Source organism: Lactuca virosa, chromosome 8, assembly GCF_052849685.1.
Source record: "Lactuca virosa cultivar CGN04683 chromosome 8, Lactuca_virosa_CGN04683_v6, whole genome shotgun sequence".
Lineage (NCBI taxonomy): Eukaryota > Viridiplantae > Streptophyta > Magnoliopsida > Asterales > Asteraceae > Lactuca > Lactuca virosa.
The window spans coordinates 306,522,965-306,532,466 of record NC_136433.1 but is presented as its reverse complement, the minus strand read 5'-3'; the positions used below and the strand labels follow the sequence as shown (position 1 = coordinate 306,532,466).

General features: G+C 33.5%; 1 long non-coding RNA gene across 3 annotated transcripts; it reads left to right on the top strand.

The window, feature by feature from the left end:
* The first annotated feature begins 2,093 nt into the window (after nt 1-2,093).
* Nucleotides 2,094-9,208, top strand: LOC145133141 (uncharacterized). 3 transcript variants are annotated; one of them, XR_013718430.1, is made up of 5 exons: nt 2,094-2,963; nt 3,506-3,578; nt 3,672-3,689; nt 3,815-3,934; nt 9,037-9,208. It is a non-coding gene; the product is annotated as an uncharacterized LOC145133141 (long non-coding RNA). The 3 variants fall into 3 exon arrangements; XR_013718428.1 differs by having other exon boundaries at nt 2,094-3,022; XR_013718429.1 differs by lacking the exon at nt 9,037-9,208 and adding an exon at nt 4,187-4,364 and having other exon boundaries at nt 2,094-3,022.
* The last annotated feature ends 294 nt before the right edge of the window (nt 9,209-9,502 follow it).

Sequence of the window (9,502 nt, the reverse complement as noted above, 5' to 3'; positions counted from 1 at the left end):
ATAGATTCAACAAAAGATGGTGAGATTCTTCTACGTACTTTTCAAAATTTTGAAATCCCGAAATCATTTTTACGATTTTGAAAATTGATTTTAAATTTTGTTCTTTTGAAAATAGGTGGAACAAGCGGAAGATGTCGAACCTTTATTTGGTTATAGTTGTGTTCAGGCTTCAGAATTCGTTTTCCTCGATGCCCGTTTGTTCTCTTTCTATTTTTGTATAATGTTGGTTGAAATTTGTTTTATGACAAGTACGTAAAAATTTGGTTTCTTAATACAAAATATGGTTCGTTCTCTTTCTATCTTCGACTTCCCCAAAATTAGTATATTTAATAGTCTTCTTCAACCACCTATAACTTACCTCCGATGACGGCCAAAGAAGTTCAAGACCCACTAAAAAAACATGACAACTTCAATCCTGATAAACCACAGGAAGCCATAAAAAACAACGTCACCGCCAACTACGAAAACCTACTTCAACAACCAGAGATGAAAGAAGAAAAAAAAAACATAGAATGTGAATTCCCATTTACATTCCGGTCACTTTCACAACTACTCTTATCAGAATCCCGAAATGTAGACATTGCCAATCTCAAGTGCATACATAAATTATCTGCGATTATAAATCACACACCATTCAAACCCACGTCGTAGGACATGTTTTTTACTAGTTAATATAATAAATTACTTTATCTCTTACTTGTAATAGATGTTAGAGTAAATTACATGAATGGTCCCTGTGGTTTGGGGTAGATTGCATTTTTGGTCCCTAACTTATTTTCCCTTTACCAAAGCATACACTAAAATCAATCGTGAACCATCATTCTCATCATTATTATCTAGGCATATCAGATCCCTTCCCCATCCTTGCGTGTGAACTTCGGTGGGATTCGGCGGTAAGGAATCGACATGTTTAGCGAGAATTCGACGGTAAGCAATTGACCTTTTTTCTTTCCCATCTCCTCAAGCCATTTGTTGTAATCAACTAAAAGGACTCAATGGGGGAGATGAAGGCAGTTTTCGTGGAAGTTTCTTTCTTGAAAACAATCATATGCCTCTAAACATTAAGAAGTTGGTGTCGAATCTAATTTTTGGTGAGAAAAGCATTGCAAGTGGGTCTTGGGTCTTAAATATGATTTCCGGCAAGAAAGAAATTGCAGGTGAGGTGAGAAGATTTTGAACTCCCGTTTTAAGAATAATAATTTGCAAGTGGGCATCTCAATTACCATATTCGCAACCCCTTGTTTGTGTGGTGTTCTTGCTATTTGGTGCACATGATTTCCCTTCATTTTAAAGCTATGTCGGCGACATCAGATAGATGGTTGATAGGTGGAAACATTTATTTCGTTTTGCCAATAAATAGATGCGATTGTGGGGAGTAAAGGGAATATGAAGGAGGTTGGGCAGGCGATGACGAACACAAATATTATGGCTTGTTTTTGTCGCATAATTGCATATTGCATCTGTTTTTTTTTTTTTTTTTTTTTTTTGTAGCAACAATTTTATGTGGATTGTAGGTAAGATGTAGGAGGTTGGACAGGATAGGGCGACAATGTTGCCGGAGAAGACGAAAGAGGTGGTGGTGGTTTACCGAAGGTAAAGGACGGGGAGGGGTGATGGGTGATATGATCGTGGGACCCAATGCTTGTATTTTATTATTTAATTATTTATTTGATTAACTAAAAATATAAAAAAAATTGGTAAGGGTAATTCAGCCATTTTAAATCTAGTAGGGACCAAACTTGCAACAAAATCAAGTTATAGGGACGTTAAAAGTAATTAGGGACCAAATGCCGAATTACCTCAAACCACCCACATGGACCATTCGTGTAATTTACTTTAGATGTTATATATAGAACCTAGGGTTCATTGTTTTTAAAGGCCTGTAGTATATTCTATAGCATATACATATTAATTCAGATCCTGGCATATAAGCCCTTTTGGGAACAGTATCTTTCTATGATTGGCTGTTATTTTTTTTTTTAATTTTTGGTTTGTGGGTTTTGGTCAGATTTATTTATTTATTTAATATGTATTAAATATTTTATGCACCGCCTGTATACTCCAATAACAATAAGCTTGGTGTGCATATACGACTTCCTTGGTTTGTTAGTCTACCTCCTTCGTTTCTCTTTATTCCACCGCCTAGAAGGCAGAAGAACATTCTACATGTTTCACCTTTCTCCGTTTTCTCTCCCTTCTGTAAATCAATTGAACCCTCGTCGTTTCCGTCCACAACGAGAAGATTCTCCATCGCGTCATCTCACCTTCGAGATATCCATCACCCCCCAAGCAGTTACCGGTGATTGCGTGGTCCAGCACCGTTTCCACTGTCTTCCCATCTAATTTGTCCACGAAGGGTTTATTTTTGGATGCTTTATGCCACAAATCCTACCACCCGTCTTCTATATTGCTACGGAAATCGTCTGTCGCCGTTAATCGGGTTTTTAAGAAAACCTCTACCTGTCCTTCTATTAATCCATCAACATCGTCCGACTAGCAACAGATGCTTCGATTGGTTTTCTCAGGTAAACCCTAACCATTTAGTTTCTTACGGTGTTTTTTTTACAGTACGATTCCCTTTTGTTTTTAGACGCATCTCAGGGTGTGTTTTGGAGAGTTTTTTTGCGCAACAGGAGAGGGGTTCAAGAGTACAGTCAAGACCGAATGATAAATTGAAATATTCAATAAATTGGTGTCAGATTCCATGGGTATTGTTTGTTGAAGTGTTAAACTCTTCCTAGATGAACAATGTGATGAATCAGTAACATATCAATGCTTAATTCATTAAACGTAAGCTTCAAATCGAACCAGAAGCAACCCAGTCGCTTATGTGAAGATCATCTACCAATTTCACTTATCAGAGGAAACGTGGACAGTACACAGCGTGTGTATGTGTGTTCGTCGATTTCTATGCCGTCTCCGCCAGCCTGCTTACCGATTTGAACGAATGGTTCTTTTCACAGGTTGGATTTCATCTACCTCTAATTTCAATCGACTCCTCCTTCTGCTACCTGGATTCTTGGTAAAATTTATATCTCTCTTTCTATGCACAAACGATCCAATGTCTTTTGCTTCTTATTTCAGTTTGTGTTTCAAATTCTGTTTGACTTTGTAACTTGACTAACTTCATGAAAAATTGGCGGCTAATTGATGTTTGTGAGAATGCTTTTTCTTTTTCTTTGACTTCTATTTTCCTTTCAGCTTATTACAATTTTACATGGTTCTTCATGCTAACTGTATCTTGCAAGGATTTGTGCATGATCTTAGTAGAATACATAATCTTAGCTATATGTAAATTTCGTTGCATGATCTTAGTAGAATACATAATCTTAGCTATATGTAAATTTCGTTTCGCATGCCAGGTGTTTGATGAAATGATAAATAACGACGCTTTCATTTATGCATTTTGACACTTTATCCCATACAGGACTTAATTTGTTGTTTGGAATGTAGGGGTAAAATGGTCATTTAATAAGAAATTCTCAAGTGATTTAATATATGTTAGGTACGACGACCTCTTCATGAAGGAGTGATATATCTAAATAGTCATCATAAAAAGAAATTAAAAGAAGATTTTGGTAAGTTTTATATTTTGGTAAGTTTTATATTATTGTTGCTTTTTCTGGATTTAATTGTAGAAATTTATGTGAATTTATTTCTTTATTTATCAGGTGTAGAGGCATGGTCAGGTGAGTTTAATGTCCTTTTCTCATACAAATACTAAAAGTTAATTTTTTTTTTAATTTTTTAATTAATTTTTTTTAACAAATAAAATTATAAAAACTGATAATTGAGTTTTGTTGACTTCTTGCAGTCAACTGTTGAGTTAGGGCTTGATTTCCTCTTCCCTGAAAGTCAAGCAGAAGCTGTAAGATTAGGTGTAGAGATTCGTGAACTTCCTAATGACCATGACGCAAAGCTTCAAATTTTAGAGGTCAAACATCTTTTTTCCCATTATACCCTTGTGATTTCATTATTTACCTTTTTTTTAATTGTAATGTTCATCAATTAAGGAAGTTCAAAAACTGGTGTTGGATCCAAAGTAAGACACTTAGGGGGTGTTTGGCTTATTTTTGAGAGGCCAAAAGTCATTTTAGAAAAAGATAAAATGTTTTTCATTTTACACACCATCCTACACTAACCTTACTACACACCAATCTAATAGTATTATATAACTTAATGTCAGCCTATCTACTAATATCCACATGTGGAGTCCTATGTGGCATCCCAAAAGACCAGTGAACACCACCCCAAGGTTTGGTGACTTGGGTGTGGCGTGAGTGCAAAGACTGGCCAAGACAGCCAATCACAAATAAGCAGCAACAGTAATGTGGCTTTCATATATTTTCTTTTTAATTGTAGTTACATATATGGTCCCTGAAAATGCATCTTTGTTTCTCATTATACCCCTAAAATTAAGCCTTCAGCTCTCTCTCTCTCTATATATATATATATATATATATATATATATATATATATATATATATATATATATATATTAATGAAATATGTTTTTAAAATATATATTTATGTTTTAAATTATGTTTATATTTAATTTAATCATAAAAATTAATAATAATAATAATAATAAAGATAATTATGGAGTGGTGACCATTTCTTAGGTGTAGTGGGTTGGTGGTGAAGCTGATGTAGCGCAGATGTGGCACCACTTTTCCGGTGGGCTGGTGGTGACCACTCCACTAAGCCTAAACTCTACAAAAACCGATGCACCTTTTTTTTTTAAGAAAAAAGCCACGCGCCTTTTTGGCTTATAAGAAGCCACGCATCTTTTAAACCTTTTCCTATTGCTTTTTTTTTTCTTTACAAACTAATATAGATACATCAAACTCTTAATTTAAACATTTAAATTTTGTGATATTTATTATTAAACCAATTTTATTTACTATAATCTTAATAATAAAGTATTTTCTAATGACTTTTATTTAATTTATAATATATTAAAGCAAAATATTACCTATTGTTTTTTTTCTTGTTTATTTACAAATTAACCCTTAAGATACATCAAACTTTTAATTAAAACCTTTAAATTTTATGATATTTATTATTAATAGCCGTTAAATTAATTTTATTTACTACATCTTTTCTTTTACTTCAAAAATTTTAAATTTTCTAAATTTCAAATATTATACCAAAATGTTCATATTTCCGACTTTTAACTCTCACAACGCGGGAACCTTCCCTAGTCTTATCTTAAAGTTAAAGTTTATTTAAGAACGTAAAAATACAAAAATAAAAAGGATATCATTAACATTTAAATTGGTTTCAAACATTAAAATTAAGAACATAAATATACAAAAAAAAAATTATAAATATAAGTAGCATTTTTATTTCCTATAATGAGTGTACACCTTTGACACATAATATATTTTATTATTGTTATTTATTGGGATATTAAATTAATCACCATAAAAATCTTATTTTAACTTATAAACTTAAAAATCTTATTTTAACTTGTAAACTTAAAGCGTTAAATTAGAAATATTAAACCAAATCAATTTCCTAAACGTAGTGTTGATGTATATTCTTTCATGACCACTCATTATTTTACATGCTAAATTATCATTTTTGTCATTTATTAGGACATAATATTTATGTTAATAAATATTATTAATATATTAGGACATAGTATTTATGTTAATAAATATTATTAATAGTTATCGTTCGTGTTATAACTTAACAAAATATTTTGAGTTGAAATTATTGTTTATGATATTATATTAATCACCATAAATACAATTCACATTATATATATATATATATATATATATATATATATATATATATATAAGTGTTAGTTCTATACTCTTTTATAACAGGACATTCAAGTAACATGGTTTAAGTTCAATCGTTTTTTTAAAGTATTAATTTAAAAGGTCTTATTTATTGACTCTCAATAATCATATAAAACTTTCTAGTAACAACTTTGATATTTTCTTCTTTAAGTTTATTTTAGATTTTTATTTATATTTTGGATTTATCATGATATTTAAATAATATATTGATTTATAATTTAGATTTATCAATGATGAAATATATTATTACATCAAAATGGTGTAAGAAATGGAATGTAGTTACATCTAACCGGGTACAATAGGAATTTTAGTTTCACAACTGTCAACCATTTTCTCATGTGTAGTAGTGAAAATCCTAGGTGAGGTGGCGTAGGGGCTTGAATTAGTTCCTCTTGTTTCCACTAATACTAGTTCTCTTATCTACATCAAATAAAAAATGTTATTTTATTTGTGTATTTTTCATTTTAGTTGAAGATTTGAAATCATAGTGGCGGTATAAAGTCAAAACACATTTATATTTTTAGTAGATTATTGAAAAAGGTAAGAGAGAAATATAACATACATATTGAAAATATTAAATTGCCCTTGTTTTTATTATATTTCCCCATATTTTAGGGTATTGACACACGGTACGCTTGGCGTACAAGCTGTAAAGCGAGTACGCGAGGCGTACCATATGGTACGCTTAGCGTACTCATGCGAGGCGGGATCGGGACTCCGGACACATTGTTGGGTTTTAGTTTAAAAATAGTTTCATAAACTAGAAAAATTATGGCAACGGAAGACTTTAATTTTGAAATAACATAAACATTTTATACCTACCAAAGATCTTCTTGCAAGTTATAGAAAGATTAAACACCAACCAAAGGAATGATGAAGAAATAACAATCTTTGTAGTTCTTTGGGTCCTTTTGGGAGGTTTGGAAGTTGATGAAGAATGTGGAACCTTTGAGACACCAACAATGACTCAACTTGATGTAGATGCTAGTCCAAAACTCTTAAACTCTTAAACTTGAAGTTCATAACCAATATGAACTTTAAGAGAGCAAAAGATATGCAAGTAATCTTCAATAACTTAAAGAAAAGAAGAGATGTAGAGTCTCCCATGGAGCTCTTAGCCATTGGAAGAAAGAATGAGACAAAAACTTCAAGAGTGGAAGTCTCATATTTATAGTGCCTAAAAGTGAAGTTATTAATCATTGGTTCGTTCAACTTTAGACAAACTTGTCTTCTTGTCATAAGAATGTCTCCCATGCCTTTAAAGCATTATTAGACAAGTCATACACTTCTTCTTTTATGCATATCTCGAAAATTGCATAAAGAAGAAGAAAGAAAGTCAAACTTTTATAAACTCTTTTATAAAATATAAACCTTGTCTTTTAGGAAAAAGACAAAAATGATTCAACTAGTCCAAAAGGTTATACATGACTTATAAATCATACCATATGATATATATTAAGTTACTTGCTAATGGAATTTATTATTTCCATGAAATAAATAGTTTCCAATTTAATTAAAAAAGTTTTATTGAATATTTATTAAAATCAATTTCTAATAAATAATCAATTCTATAAAGTTGATCTTAGTGTGACCCATTAGTATCATATGTTATTTAGCAATATCATTTTAATATGACTCTTGAGCATACTAGATCTGTCACACGTACGTTGGGCGTATGTGTATATACGCGGGGCGTACGTGGGTCATTTAGAAACCCTAATTCTCGGGGTTGGACACTATATAAACATCATTATGGACCATGAAACCCTCATTTCTCAGCCTCCTCTGTCCTCCTAGCCCTATACTCGAAACCCTAAGCCTCCCTCTTGCATTTTGAGCTTATAACGTCCATTTTGGTGTATTTTGATCCATTTTCAAGAAGTAAAAGATTGGTGCAAGGTGGTGGATCAAGGAAGAGCTTGTGGATCTGGATTATCTGCTCCTTTTCTAGCTTGTTTGAGGTATAAAGCTTTGATCGTGTTCTTTAGAAGTTTAGATCTTCCTTTGTTTAAGTTTTTAGACCCTTCTTGGTCCCATGGATGAGATCTAGTGGTTTGATACCACTCCAGGAGCTTAGAGTTGCCATTCTTGGTGTTTCTATGGTCATAGATTCAAAAAGTTGACACCTTTAGGGCTTAGAATCCCCCATGCATGAGTTTGAGTTCATTTAATGGAAGTTGAATGCTAAATTTCGAAGTTGGGACCTTTTGGGGCATGCAAAGTAACCAAGTCGATGACTTTATTGTTCTAGATACTTTTTGGGACTTAGATATGTGGTTTGGACCTTTGGACTTAAGCATTAAGAGCTTAATGGAAAAGTTGGCTTAATGGACGAGTACGCTGGACGTACAAGTCTGTATGCGCAGCGTACAAGCCAAACAACAAGTACACATAACATACAGCTGAGTACGCCCCGCGTACTCAGTCTGTTGGGCTTCGCAGTTTTTGGGCTTCAGTTGGGTCATTCCTTTGGACCTTGTTGCTTTGGGCCTTAGTGGGCCATCTAAAATCAAGCATTGGACTAGAGAAAATTATTGGCCCTTAGGGTAAGGTCCATATAGGGTTTGGGCCCAATTTGGAAAATTGGGCTGTAAGTGGGCCATAGAGGATCATTTGGTTTTGGGCCTTTTTGGTTTGTGAGTTTGGGCCTCAGTGTTGGTTCAAACTAGTTCAGGGGTAAAATGGTCATTCCACCCCAAGTATGGATTATTGGATATAGATTGGAACCTAAGTGTTAATTAGGTGCTATTTTTTATTGTTAGCTCGGGGATTCGTCAGGACATCAGCAAGGAATTTTCAGTGAGATTTACCAGCACGAGGTGAGTTTCCTCACCATGTATAGTGGGTCGAAGACACTAATGCCGACCCATGATTTGATATGTAAGAATACTCATCGTCTGGGTGACACTAGTATGTGTATGTGGTTGTATGCTTTTTGGGCGGGGCCCGATGATTATCTTGTATGCTATTATTTGATATGAGATGTATGTGGGCAGGCCCCGTTATGCGAGTTAGGGCGGGGCCCGTTTTACTCATTGGGCGAGGCTTGTTATGCGGGTTAGGGCGGGGCCCGTTAAACTCATTGGGCGGGGTCATTTATGCGAGTTAGGGCGGAGCCCGTTATACTCTTTGGGCGGGGCCCATTATATATTTTATGATTGATATGCGGTATCTTGGGGAACTCACTAAGCTTTATGCTTACAGTTTTCACTTTATGTTTCAGGTACTTCCGATTCCAAAGGGAAGAGCTCGGAATGACTGCATTGCACACGCCACATGGTTTCCGCTTTTGAGATATTACTCTGATTGATATGATGTTTGATACACTTATTTTCATTTAGGTTGTATGGATAATGTTTTGGAATACTATTTTAGCAAATTAAAAATGAAATTTTTGGATCGTATTTTCGGGACGTTAGAAGTTGGTATCATAGCCTTGGTTTGAGAGATTTGGGCACACTCTCGGGTGTGTCTGAACTCAAACTGAGGAGTTGATAAAGCTTTTTCAAAAAAATAAAAAATAATATATATATATATATATATATATATATATATATATATATATATATATATATATAAGAAAAGGGTTTTCTAAAATAAGACGGGGTGTAGTGCATGTAATCCGCCGAGCTCAAGTAAGTTTTCCCAAAATACCCATACATGTTATCTGTTATGCTTTGACCTATGAA